This window comes from Ovis canadensis, chromosome 18 (assembly GCF_042477335.2).
Source record: "Ovis canadensis isolate MfBH-ARS-UI-01 breed Bighorn chromosome 18, ARS-UI_OviCan_v2, whole genome shotgun sequence".
Taxonomy (NCBI): domain Eukaryota; kingdom Metazoa; phylum Chordata; class Mammalia; order Artiodactyla; family Bovidae; genus Ovis; species Ovis canadensis.
Window position 1 is genome coordinate 32,286,678 of NC_091262.1, and position 14,082 is coordinate 32,300,759.

Sequence of the window (14,082 nt, forward strand, 5' to 3'; positions counted from 1 at the left end):
GAGCGACTTCACTTTTCACTTTCATGCATTGGAGAAGGAAATGGCAACCCATCCAGTGTTCTTGCCTGGAGAATCCCAGGGACAGGGGAGCCTGGTGGGTTGCCGTCTATGGAGTCGCACAGAGCCGGACACGACTGAAGTGACATAGCAGTAGCAGCAGCAACATTCTAAAGAATCCCCTTCCAACTTCTATCTCTCAGGGTGGGGAGGGACCAAGCTTCTCCCACTCCTGCAAGTTCCTTTTCCCTTCCAAATTCTTCTGATCAAACTAGGACCACACCTCATCTCCCCAGAGGGATAATTCCTGCTGGGACAACTTTCATCAGTCAATCAGCCCCTGTTATCAGAGTCAATTTGTCAGTTCAGCTCAGTCTCTCAGTTCTGTCCAACTCTTTGCGACCCCATGAATCGCAGCACGCCAGGCCTCCCTGTCCATCACCAACTCCTGGAGTTCACTCAGACTCACGTCCATCGAGTCAGTGAAGCCATCCAGCCATCTCATCCTCTGTCGTCCCCTTCTCCTCCTGCCCTCAATCCCTCCCACCATCAGAGTCTTTTCCAATGAGTCAACTCTTCGCATGAGGTGGCCAAAGTACTGGAGTTTTACCTTTAGCATCATTCCTTCCAAAGAAATCCCAGAGCTGATCTCCTTCAGAATGGACTGGTTGGATCTCCTTGTAGTCCAAGGGACTCGCAAGAGTCTTCTTCAACACCACAGTTCAAAAGCATCAATTCTTCGGCGCTCAGCCTTCTTCACAGTCCAACTCTCACATCCATACATGACCACAGGAAAAACCATAGCCTTGACTAGATGGACCTTTGTTGGCAAAGTAATGTCTCTGCTTTTCAATATGCTGTCTAGGTTGGTCACAACTTTTCTTCCAAGGAGTAAGTGTCTTTTAATTTCATGGCTGCAGTCAACATCTGCAGTGATTTTGGAGCCCAAGAAACTAAAGTCTGTCACTGTTTATACTGTTTCCCCATCTATTTCCCATGAAGGGATGGGACCAGATGCTATGATCTTCCTTTTTGGAATGTTGAGCTTTAAGCCAACTTTTTCACTCTCCACTTTCTCTTTCATCAAGAGGCTTTTTAGTTCCTCTTCACTTTCTGCCATCAGGGTGGTGTCATCTGCATATCTGAGGTTATTGATATTTTTCCTGGCAATCTTGATTCCAGCTTGTGCTTCTTCCAGTCCAGCGTTTCTCATGATGTACTCTGCATAGAAGTTAAATAAGCAGGGTGACAATATACAGCCTTGACGTACTCCTTTTCCTATTTGGAACCAGTCTGTTCTTCCATGTCCAGTTTGAGCACTCTCTACAATTTAGCTGTGAGATTATGACCACAGAAGGAGAAAGACAGTATGGCCATGATAGTAGACTCTGGAGGAAACTGGTTAAAACGGAATCTTTTGAAATTACAACACTGGTTCTTGCATGAAAAAGCTAGCTTGTTAAACAAAATTATGCCTAGGAGAAAGTTTGAAGTTAACTCTTATCATATGCATGAAATATACAGACCACTTTGCCTGAGACTTCAACTTTGAGCAAATTAAAACTTCAAGCGGAGAAAAAAAGGTTGGGGGGAGGGCAAAGAGACATTTTAAATCTCAAGCAGATAACTATGAGGTCCATGTCTGTCTGTCTGGATTTATGCATGTCTCAGTGTATGTCTTTGATTGCTGAGGTTAGGTTGTAAATGAGTTCTAGTTTAAGTGACCTAAAGAAAAGTAAGCACTTACAAATCAAACAATTCTAAATATAAGAGAAATTAACCTGAATTAATTTCAGCTTCACATAAACTAGGAAATATTCAGTATTAAATATCTGGTATTAATGTTTGGTGATCTAATTAATGTACACATGTCTAAGAGTCACTTATATTAAACATAACATTTTCATTATATCTAGGTTTAATATATTTAATCTTATTATATCTGTCACAAATTTGTCACCGAGGAAAGTGACTGGAGTCCAAAAAAACTCTTCAAGAAAAAAAATGTGAAAGAGATATGAGCTTTTAAATAAACTTTGTTAGGAATAATTATGCTTTAGGAATGTTGTTTGAAATAGTCTCTCCACATTGAGGCAACTTGAATTTCTAGGGTTTTGTTAAACTAAGTGATGGAAGTTTACTAAATAGCTAGGTCATCTCCAAATAAAATAAGTTTCTGAAACATTAATTACTGAGCACTAACTTCCTCTTACAGAGAAACTAGAGATTATGAACTATTAATGAATACGTGTGGTGCCATCCTGAGATGTTCTCTATAAGAAAACAAGTGTTTTTAGAAATTATCACAGGTATTTATGTTCACAAATCTACAGAATGCTAATATAAAGGACAGCTGATGGTTGTTTAAGGAAGGTAGGATATATGTTTTTAATAAAGAAGGTATAAGGAATGAAATTTCATTTTATTAAGGGAAAAGAAAGTAGGTCTGACTTACAGGTAGCTGTTTCTAAATGAACAAAGTGATAGATTTTTTTTTTAAAGGTTTATGGAAAGTGGACCCCAAGAAAAGAGTTTTGTGTATAATACAAATTTTCTTAATATGTTGAACTGCCTTTGATAATGGGTTTTAAGTTTCTTTACCTCTAAAGTGATCTGTTCTATGTTTACCTTTGAAATCTTGTGTTACTTTGGACAAGCAAATAACTATTGTTTCAGTGACCTATATGATCCAATCTGACTGTGTGTTATAAACTCTTTAGATATTTTTGGAAAAACTTCCTAAAATTAAATTCTAATGAAGTTCTTTGGACTTCTTGCTAATTTTGGAGTGCTTCAGAGGGCCCCTGAGACATCCCAAAGAGACATTAAAGTATTTGGGTTCATTTGACATGTTAAATTACTTGGGAAGTATTATTAGAGGAGTGATGAATCTTCTCAGGTTATATTGTCTGGTTGATGTTACTAATGTAGATATCCTAGAAATCATATGGAATTCATGAAAATCTAATATGTTCTGATAAAATATCAGTTATAATTCTAGTTGTCATGTTAAAGTGTCACATGTCATAGCAATGACCAAGTTGCTTTGTCGATTGCAATTTGATTCTAAATGTGCCTTCTATGATTTCATTCATAGAGGCACTAATGGTAAATGCTTCAAAAGCATTTCTGATGCTTTTGCAAGAATACTGCTACTTCTTCAAGGTTTTAACCAGATAAACAAATTTTGTAATTAACAGTAAACTGGTGCCAGAGTGAAATTTAGTTTTGTTTTTTCTTTTTCGATTCATAAAACAAAGTTTTCCCAAAATGTGGCTTTTGATAACAGACTATGTGAATTTATTTACCTTTATGTGATTTATATTTATTTTTAAAAGCTTTTCTTACTCTGGTAAAGTAAAAAAGCATTATTTCACAATGATCTGTGAAGATTATGGTGCATATAGAAAAAGCTTATTCTGCTTCTTAAAATATTAACCCCTCACTGTCAGACTTTTGCTATCCTGATGTCCTTAAACATGGCAATAGTCTACTCCTAAATCGGGGAATTAAAAATGGGTGAACAATAGCTGTAAGTCAGTCAGGGCTGTGGGAAATCCAAGACAGCTGCTTGGGTTTCCCCTGCTCCCTGACAAGCCTCATTTTTATGTGATGGGTTAAAGCCTTCCCAGACTGCAGGGTTAATACCCTCACACACACACACACACACACACACACACACACACACATACACACACACACACAACTATGTCTAACTAAATATTAAGTTTTAGTTTTGTTCATTAAAGTCTGTGTTTACTTTGACTCACTTCTGAGACAGTTCCTTGTTTATGTTATACTGCTAAAAGGTTTAAGTTATTGAAGAGGACACACTAAGTTTGTTTCTAAAGCTTATCTCAGTAATCAGTCTTTGGATAAAGATCAGATGCTCCAAGATCTACAAACAGGAAATTAACACCAGTCTATAGTCTTTGGGGCTTCCCAGGAGGCACTAATGGTAAAGAACCCACCTGCCAAGGCAGGAGACATAAGAAATGAGGGCTCAATCCCTGGGTCAGGAAGACCCCCTGGAGGAGGGCCTGGCAACCCATTCCAGTATTCTTGCCTGGAGAATCCCATGGACAGAGAAGCCTGGTGGGCTATAGTCCATAGGGTTGCAAAAAAGAGTTGGACACAACTGAAGTGGCTTAGTATACATAATCATTTACCAAACTAGGTCAGATGACCTGGGGATATACTGGGCTATATCCTATAGGTATAAGGAAATTCTTGCCTTAAATTCTTGCTTATGATCTTACTAATAATGGCTAGCTATATTTTCTATGTTGCCTGTTTCAGAAAATTGCTTCTTACATTATCAAACATGTGACTGAGCCTCTGATAACTGATGATATGTAGTTCCATATGTGATCAGTAATTGTAAAAATGCAACTCTAGATATGGGAAGAAGCAACAAGAGGGAATATTTTCCTGGGCCAAGAGGCTAGAAATACAGGTATGGTCCAGAGACTTTTGCTACTTGTGAGGCCTGGTCCAGTAACAGCACATTGAGTGGCCTGTCTGCGCAATCTTTGACAGAACTGGGAATGAACATTCCTAGCACCGTGGGACACAATGGCCATGAAATGCCCCCAAACAAAAGTCAAATTTATAACACTGAAGGGGCTCTGTCAACTGGAAATTGGCACTTGCCGTTTGCCTCTGTAAAGAATTAAATCATGACCACTGCAAGCTGCTGACCTTTGACACCCCCTGAAAGGAGTTCAGGGTGGAGATCAGAAATAAGCCACTCTGTGCTCTGGGAAAAACTGGAAGAACAGGCCTTCAGATAGTCAGGCATTTTCAGGTAAAGAATTTCATGAGCTCAAATTCTTGTATCTTCTCGTACCTAGAGAAACACTAACATCACAGATCAGCGTCTGGTCCTGGTTCTCCTGGCTAGCCTCGTGGCAGCTTTTCTACTTCTATTAATCTTTGGGCCATAAATCCTTAACCTTCTTGTTGAGTTTCTTTCTTCTAGAATACAACTAAGTCTCCCACTGGTAGTACAACAAGAATATCACTCAGCCCACACCCAGACAGTGGTGGAACAAGAAGCCTTATCGTTCCATGCACTCTCATCTCCCTCTGTAAATGTACCCTAACCGAAATCAGGCTTTGGGACCCAGGAACCCACAACACCCCTGTCCAGCTTGAAGAAGCCAGAGCAGTCATCAGCCCTTTCCCCGATGACCTGGGTCCCCATGGCTCAAGACAGGGATAGGTAGACAGTTATTCATGAGCAAGGTGTTAAGGGGCTAAAGATTTGGTCCATAAATAAAAAGAGAGGGAATGTGGCACTGTATACCAAGGCCACAGGTGTGGAGCCCTGTACCAAGATCACAGGATAAAAATCTCTGGAACTGACCAAGCCCCATAGCAACCGTTGCCATGAGCCTCTGGATGTAAACTGGCTAGTTCTCTGACCCCATACTAAGAAAAATACCCACCATATTACCTACCCCATAGCAATCTAACCAATCACCGAATGCCACTATTTCAGTAGAAATTTTCTCTGTTTTGATGCTATAAAATTTGGCTACTAGCCTGTTTGAAAGGGTTTTGCTCTCCCTTGTATTGGCCCACTGTTCTAACAGTGTTCCTCACTCTAATAAACTTTATTCTCCTTTCATTCTGCCTCATGTCTGAAAAATCTTTTCCAATCTGCACATGGACCCAAGACAATTACTTTAAATCTAAATGAATTAAATGTACCAATCAAAAAACATAGACTAGCTGGGCAGATGAAAACTTGTGCATGTATGCACTTCTACTTACCACATCACGATACTTACCCCCAAAATTGTATGTAATTATTTTATATTGTTAGGTTGATCATGTTTCCATTATGGCTGGCAATTGTAATCTTATTTTTTGCCTGGCTATTGATTGTGAAAACTGATAAACTTCTTTTACTATTATGATTATGTAACTATTATTCACTTAATATCATTGTATCATAACTGGTCAACAGAAAATAGTAGAATTCTATGTCATTAAAAGTACCGCTTAGTAGAAAAGTCTGTATCACTTTTTAAAATCAAAATTATCTGGGAATTTTTTGAAAAATACAAATGCCCACATATTGCTTTTTTCTCCAAAGCTCTAAATGTGTTTCTAATGACCAGCCATGTTTAAAAACAACCAGACTATATGATGACCTTTTACTTTTATCTAGTGTGTTTCACTTTTTCTATTTCCTGTGCAGTACTCTCATTTCAATTAGTTTATGTTTTCCAATTTCTCCAACTCTTTGTTGTTGTTGTTCTTTCTCAAACCTTTATCAAGAGTAGTGGAAAAGCTCTTGTATACAGATATATATGTGTGTGTATATATATGTAGTATGAGTAATGTGATAACTATTTTTGAAAATGTATGAACTTTTTCCTAGCTAAAAAATTATTTTGATTCCACTTGTTTTACTTCATATGAGTAGAATGCTAGATTTCTAACTTATATTCACTCAAAACTTCAATAAAATTCCATGTATTTTGGCATCTAGTATTACTGCTAAAAGTCGAAAAGTTTATTATCTTAGTGATTTTTCTAAAAATCGAAAGAGGCTTGAAACTTCTAATCCAACTCTGAGAACATGAAGAACTACTATGCTGTAAAAAAAATAAAAAAACAAAACAGGAAATAAACAAATGATATAGCATTATTAACTAAAGGACAAATTTTATTCAAATTTCACAAAATTTTATGTTAGTGTCTATTATTTGTTTTCATACCTGATCCAAGATTACACATTGTATTTAGTTGCATTGAGCAGCTCCAGGTTAATGCAACAGATTCTGGTAAATTCTCTTTTCATTTTTATTCTGTTACAAATATTTGCTAATTTGCCTTGCTATGGCTTCTTAGGTACACCCATCACTTAAAAGTAGATATTTAATTTACAAATACCTCCATTTTAAAAAATACCTTTGATATTAATTTCTCATTTTGAGAATAATTTCTCATTAAATGCATTTTTCTCTGCAATCACACTCTGTTTTTTTCAGTCTTCTCACTTTACTGAGGTTTTCAATGGCTAAGTCAAATATCTCTCTTGGTAAATGTCACATTGCACTTGAAAATATGTAGGGGTATATTCAAATCTTTTGATAGTGATTTCTAACATAATTCCACAGTGATAAGACAACAGGCTCTATATGATTTCAATACCTTTATAGACTATGAAATTTTTGTACCTTGTTTTATGTCCCTGGATATGTTCCAGTATCTCCTAGTTTATAGTCTATGGGAACCCAGAGAGAATTTGTATCCTACTTTTGTGTGAAAATTGTATAAATCTTAATTATGTTGAATTGATTCATGGTGCTTTCAGGTCTACTAGAACCCTCCTGCCAGTGTAGGAGATGCAGGAGATGCTGCTTTGATCCCTGAGTTGGGGTGATTCCCCTGAAGGAGGGCATGGCAATCCACTCTGGTATTCTTGCCTGGAGAATCCCATGGACAGAGGAGCCTGGTGGGCTACAGTCCATGGGGTCACAAAGAGTAAGATACGACTGAAGCAACTTAGCCTGCCCACATGCATACCCTTCTACTTTTCCGGATATTCATTCTATTAATTTTTGAAAGTTTGATATTGAAACTCCAACTAAAAATCTTAATTTATCTACTTAAAGAAATATGTGTAATATATAGTGGAACTACATAAAATTGGTTCTGTTTTTTCCTAGTGTTCTACAAATGTATTCTCATACTTGCATAATTTAAAAAATAGAAAAAGAAAAGGAAAAACAAGAACAAAGGATTACTGCACCTAAAAGTTTACAAAAACCAGCCACCTCCACCTCTTCTTTTAGTATTGATAAAAGAAGCCTGAGTTCTAACTCAGGTAAGATGGTTCTTTGGAACACTACCACTATCTTCTTGGTCTTCTGACTTTCCCAATAAAGTCACTATTCTTTTCCCCCAAACCTCATCTCAGTTTATTGGCCTCTCATGCAGGGAGCAGTAAGAGCCTAGATTCGGTAGTAGTGGTGGTGTAGAAAAAAACTGAATGGTAAGAATATAAGAAGGAAAATCCATGGGGAAGTTTGTGATGGTCAAGACAATGAATAGTGGTGACTAACTGGTCCAAGGAGATGGTGAGGCAGATTCAAGAGTCAGTCAGTAGGTGCAATGTCAAGTTATCACCAGTCACCACCATCACTTTAGGTCAATTTTTTATCTCTTAAAAGGACCTCCCAATTCCTACATAGTTACTTTTGTTTTATCCCTTATATTCCTCTCCCCATTTAAAATAAGCAATCAATTACTAATCCACAGAAATAAACACTTAGGACTGACTTTGACATCATTTAAGGCAATTCTCTCATTAATGACAAAATAGAGGTCACATTGTCCAAAGCCAAACAAAGAGTTGTTCCCCTGCTCTCTAATCCACTCTTCATGCCATTGCACAAGGACTTTTGTTTTCCACTCCTTATTTTTACTTACATAAATCCTCAAACAGAGATATATGTTCCTTCCATCATTGCTTTCATAATTTGTATTCTTTCTCCAGGGAGTAGGTAGGGTTGGAAGGATGTTAAAAGAGGGACACAAAATCCATCTACCAGCAGCAATGGCACTACTTACCCACTGAGCCCCTCCCTAGGGTCACTGGGCTGTAGAACACTCTCCTGAGTTGTTAGGTTCCACACTATAATCCTGCCTGCTTCCAGCCCAATGGGTATGCCTTCCCTTGGAAAGCTCACACTTTCGTCTGTTTGGGTATGGCATTAAATGGAATGTCATTCCAGTGACACAAAGCCACCTTTGTGGCTTTCCATCAATATCTCCCATTAAGAACAGCCAAGTGAGTGTCTGATGGGCTGTGTCTGATGGAAACTTCAATGGTTTAACAGTTCCAAACCCTGTCATACACGTCTAATGAAGGAACATACATATTTTCAGCTTGTCACAGAATGTGATACCCATGGTATAATAGCTTTCCGTATTTCAGTGTTTACCTTTAAAAGCTCACCTGCTACTTCCATATCACTGGCAGCTGTTGTTAAATTTCTAAGTAAAATAAAAAGATGGTAACATACAGATTGACATGTAGCATGCTATTTTTTTATGTAATAAAAAAGAGAACTAAAATTGTATACATCTGTATATGCTTGATTTGCATCAAGAAGCAAGGGAAGGGCAAGGCTACCCTGGTGATGCAGTGGATAAGGATCCGCCTGTCATTGCAGGGGACATGGGTTCAAATTCTGGTCTGGGAAGATTTCACATGCCTCGGAGAAACTAAGCCTGGTGTGCCACAAATTCTGAGCCCAAGCTCTAGGGTACATGAGCCCCAGTGAATGAGCCCCTATGCTGCAACTATTGAAGCCTGTGCCCCTAGAGCCCCTGCTCTGCAACAGGAAGAGCCCCTGCAATGAGAAGCCAGTGGACTGCAACGAAGGGTGGCCCCTGTTCTACGCGACTAGAGGAAGCTGGGGCACAGCAAAAAAAAAAAGACGTGGTCCAGCCAAAAATAAATAGATAAACCCTTGAACAAAATGAAAAAGAAGAAACAAGTGAAGGGCTCCTGTGAATTCAGTGGAGCGGTCACCTGGTCCTGGAGGGGGCGAGGAGCTGAGGGGAGAGTGGATGGAGACTCAGGTAGAAGTGATGCCTCTCAGGGTGTGGCTTTTTAGAGCATTTTGGTTTCAAACTTTGAAAATGTATTACTTTTTTAAGAAAATAAATTTTAATTTTCAAAAGTATACAAAGTAAAGAAGAAGGGGTCGGAGAGGGATAGGTGACCGGATGGTCTCCGTGCTCCCTACAGCCTCGATGGACAGGCTAGGGGAGGAGCTGAGAGATGCCCCCACAGGCCTGTCTCCAAAGGCAGAGGGAAGGAGGTGGCTTGGGGTCTGGGATCTGGGGAGAGGGAGCTGTGGCCCCCAAGCCCGCAGCTGCGTGGTCAGGGTCTCCCCAGCCCTTTAGCACACAAAGTTGATGGAGAAGATCCCTGGTGCCCAAGCCTCAGGCGCTTTCCTTGCTCTCAGCCTGGCCTGGGCTCCCTGTCTCCTGGGGGCTTGTGGTCAGAGGCTCCATCCTGAGCTGGTCAGCCAGAGCCTCCTCCATGCAGCGTGACTCTAGCTGACACATTTCCCCCCACCCACAAGACTGTGTCCTGAGCCACATCCAGAACAGAGCTGGGGGCCCAGATGTTCCCATTTTTTGGCTCTAGACCAGCTTAGAAAAATTACAGACCCAGCCTTCCTCAGTCCTCCTCTAAGTGGAGAGAGAATGGACTCTGCTCTTGAGAGGCCTCAGGTACTCATCCCGGGGGCCAGGCATCGACTGTCAGTCCATGTGATCCTTGTCTGTGTGGCTGTCTCCTGTGGAAAAATCTCTGTAGGATGGCTGATGGGCCCAGGAAATTAAGGCAAAGCTCCAGTCAGCCCTCCCTAGTATCTGCACCCTCTCTGTCATGTTCTGCTGGCTTGTCAACAGGAAGTGGGCTGGTTGAGATGGGGGCACTGCAGCCAGAGCAGGACAGACAGGAGCCAGGAGATGATTCCTCGACTCACGAGAAGAGAGAAGGGGCTCAGTGTTTACTGAGATTCTATTACCTGCTGAGCTTCACGGGGAGACAGACCTGTATTCAAATCTGGGCTCTGACAGAGAGTAACTGTGTGACCTTGAGCAAATGACATGATGTTCACTCTAAGCCTCAGTCTCATCATCTATAAAAGGAGGATAATAATAATAATAGCCCTGAAGATGAATGAAATGGAGATAATGTCACCTAGTAAGTCTGTTGGTGCTGAAAAAATATTGGCCACTCTGTCCCTTTGGGTCTAAGGTACAAATCAAACCCAGGCAGATTTTAAGGTCCTGAACCCACATGACTGGGTTCAAATCCAGCTCTGCCACCTACACCTGTGTGATCTTGACCAGCTAACTTCTCTGTGCCTGTGAAAATGGGGACACTAAGTGCACAGTTCAGGGGCTGCTGGGAGGAACAAATGAATCCGCAGCAGAGCTCAACCTGCAGTGAGCACAACACGTACGACCTCTTGTAACTGTTGTGTCCACAGCAGCCCCGCTGCAGCCCAAGTCTTCAGGGCCCCTTTCTCAGCCGACAGAACCTCTGAGCTGTCACCTGAGGTTTCTTCTGGAGCCAGGCTGGGCTGGTGAGGGTGTGCCCAGTTGGTCTTTTCTGGGTCTGCTTTTGACCAGGGATGGAGAAGTGGTGGGGGTGGGAGAGCTTAGTTCAAGCCCATCTCCTCACCCCCCACCACAATCGGTATCTGTTTCCATAAATCCCTCAAGCTCTTTGCCTGGAAGGAGGGTGAGCTTCCTCAGGGAACAAAGTTCCTCAAAACCACCCATCTGGGCCACCAAGCTGCTCATGGTGTGGGGAGTCCCTCAGATCTCTCCCCTCCCTAGATTGGCCCTGACCAGCCTTAAAGCTAATGACACCCTCTCAGCACTACTGCCAAGGGAAGGCACTCCCCTGGTCCCAGCTGCAGTGCCCCTGCCCCTCGTGCTCCCAAGTGTCCACTGCTGCCTGCAGCACACCATCCCTCAGGGCACCCGGTGACCGCAGTGATCCGTGTCCATGCTGAGCTGGGGCCAGCTGCCCATCAGCCCAGATGACTGGCCCCGGTTACACCCTTGTTACTAGTCTGGGATCTCTCCTTATGCAAATCCCATTAAAAAAAAGAGAGAGAGAGCTTGAGATCTCTGGTGCTTTGGGGAGAAGGAAGCACTTCCAGAACATTCTGTTTCTGGACCCTGGCAGACTCTAGCAGGGGCCCCAAATCCCTCCATTGCTCTTCTCACCTCTGCTCACTTCCCACGGGAATCTGGCACCCCATCTTTCTCCTCCCTCTCCTCCACAAACTTAATTTAAGCTTTGTTCTTGGTGTCAACCAGAAGTTGCTCAAATAATGCACAAAAGGAAACTGCTCTGCGTCATTAAGCAAATAGGGCAGGGAAGCCCACAGTCCATTAGGAGGAAACCATGATTTTGTCTTGAAATAAGCATGATATATTATGGGTATATTATTAAAAGTGCACACGTGCATGCTCAGTCATGTCCAACTCTTTGTGACCCCATGGAGTGTAGCCCACCAGGCTCCTCTGTCCAAGGGATTTTCCAGGCAAGAACACTGGAGTGGGTTGCCATTTCCTTCTCCAGGGGATCTTCCAACCCAGGGATAAAACCTATATCTCCTGTGTCTTCTGCATTGGCAGGCAGATTCTTTACCACTGAGCCATCTGGAAAATGCCAGGGTTATTTTTTAAATATAACATGAGGACAGGGAAGCCTGGCACGCTGCAGTCCATGGAATAGCAAAGACCTGGACACAACTGAGCGATTGAACAACAACAACAACGTGAGCTTACTGCCTCAGGCTCAGGCTGGGTCTCCTGGCCAGGATATATTCCATTTCTTCAGCCTTCAGTGGAAATGTTTGAGAATTCCTGGATTTGGTGCTATCTCATTTAATCCTCCTAAAAGCACCATGGCCTTGTGTGCTGGACATCTCCAGGGAGGGGAACCACTGAGAACCTAAACTCCCCACTATATCTGAGGATGTCCCCATTGTATATTTGTGACAGACTGGGCTTCACCCTAATAGGAAACTTAAAAGGTCAGATAAATATTGGACCTGCCCCGCAAGTGGGGCCTGGACACACACCTAGGGAGCAGGTAACAAACAGACACAGGTCAGATTAGAATTCCTTCTGCAGGGCCTGAAGCAGCATCTAGTGTGTGCTTCCAATGGCGGTGGTGCCTGGACCAGCTGCCCTTGACTGTGCCCTGGCTGCCCAGCTCACTTCCTTCCTGTTCTGAGCATGGTCCCTCCATAATAATTCTCCAAGCTACCCAGCATCCTTCTAGTACAGTTGTTCTCTGCTAAAGTTGCCAGGGAGAGTCTCCACAGGGTGTAATCATGTCTAAAAGCAGATGCTATTATCTCCATTTTCTGGTTGAGGAAACTGGGGCTTAGAGCAGCATAGACTGAGCACAGGTCAACTGTGTGCCAGGCTGAGTTCTGGTCTCAGTTCAGGGCTGGGGGACTTGAGACATGTAAGGGGGAAGTCCCTGAGATGACAAAGAGGGACTGGGAGAAGTTCTCAGTGGCTGGAGAGAGAGATCATGAGGCTGGAGAGGTAGAAAGGGGTCTGAGCTCACAGGGCTTTGGAGGTGATGTTTTGGAGTCTTTGTTTCTACTGAAGAGAAGCTTTCAAAGGTATCTTAGTTAGAGTTTAGTCCAAAACAGGCTTTGAGGGAAAGAATGGAAACAGGAATCAGTTAGAAGCTTATGGCAGGTGTCCAGCTGAGACGGACGGATGGATCTGGACCAGGTAGCCCTGCAGAAGAGGAAGAGTGGGTAGATTCATGAGTGTTTTGTGAAGAGCATCTGTGAAGGTGGTGCCATTGACTGAGATGGGAAAGATGAGGAAGGATCAGTGTGTCTGTGCGGAGGTGGTCCGGAGGTTCAAGAGATGTGATTGGACATGGTGAGTGTGAGGAGTCCTGAGACATCCAGAGGGAGAGATCAGGAGGCAGCTGGATTTGACTCTGGACCCCAACCGAGATCAACTCCGGAGGCAGGAATTCCAGAGTTTTCATCGTACAGCCTATTCACTTCATTCAATATCTTCATAAATGCCTACTATGCCCACTCACCCAAAAGAGCAGCCTGGCCACTCATACCCACACACTCCAGTAACTCTTCTCACCAGTTTTCCTTCATCACGGCATTTATCATCCACTGACCTAATACTGCATACTGGTTGTACATTGTCCATCTTCTGTACTAGAGTGTCAGCTCCACGAGAACAGAGTTCTTAGTTCTCTGCTCTCTGTCCAGACCTAGAACTGTGCCTGGCACACACTCGGTGCACAAGGATGTTTGTCTATTGAGTGGAGTCTTAAAGCCATCAGACTGGATGAGAACACACACAGAACATGGCACACAGAGAAGATGTGATCTAGCTCTAAGTCCTGAGGTCCTGAGAGCCTCAGATAATGGGGAGGAGCAGGAGGAGGGAGGGAAAGGGGGAGGAGACGCTGAGCCGCAGGGGCAGCTCTTCCTTTATTAGGATCATGGTGACGGTGCTGTTTGTGGGTCC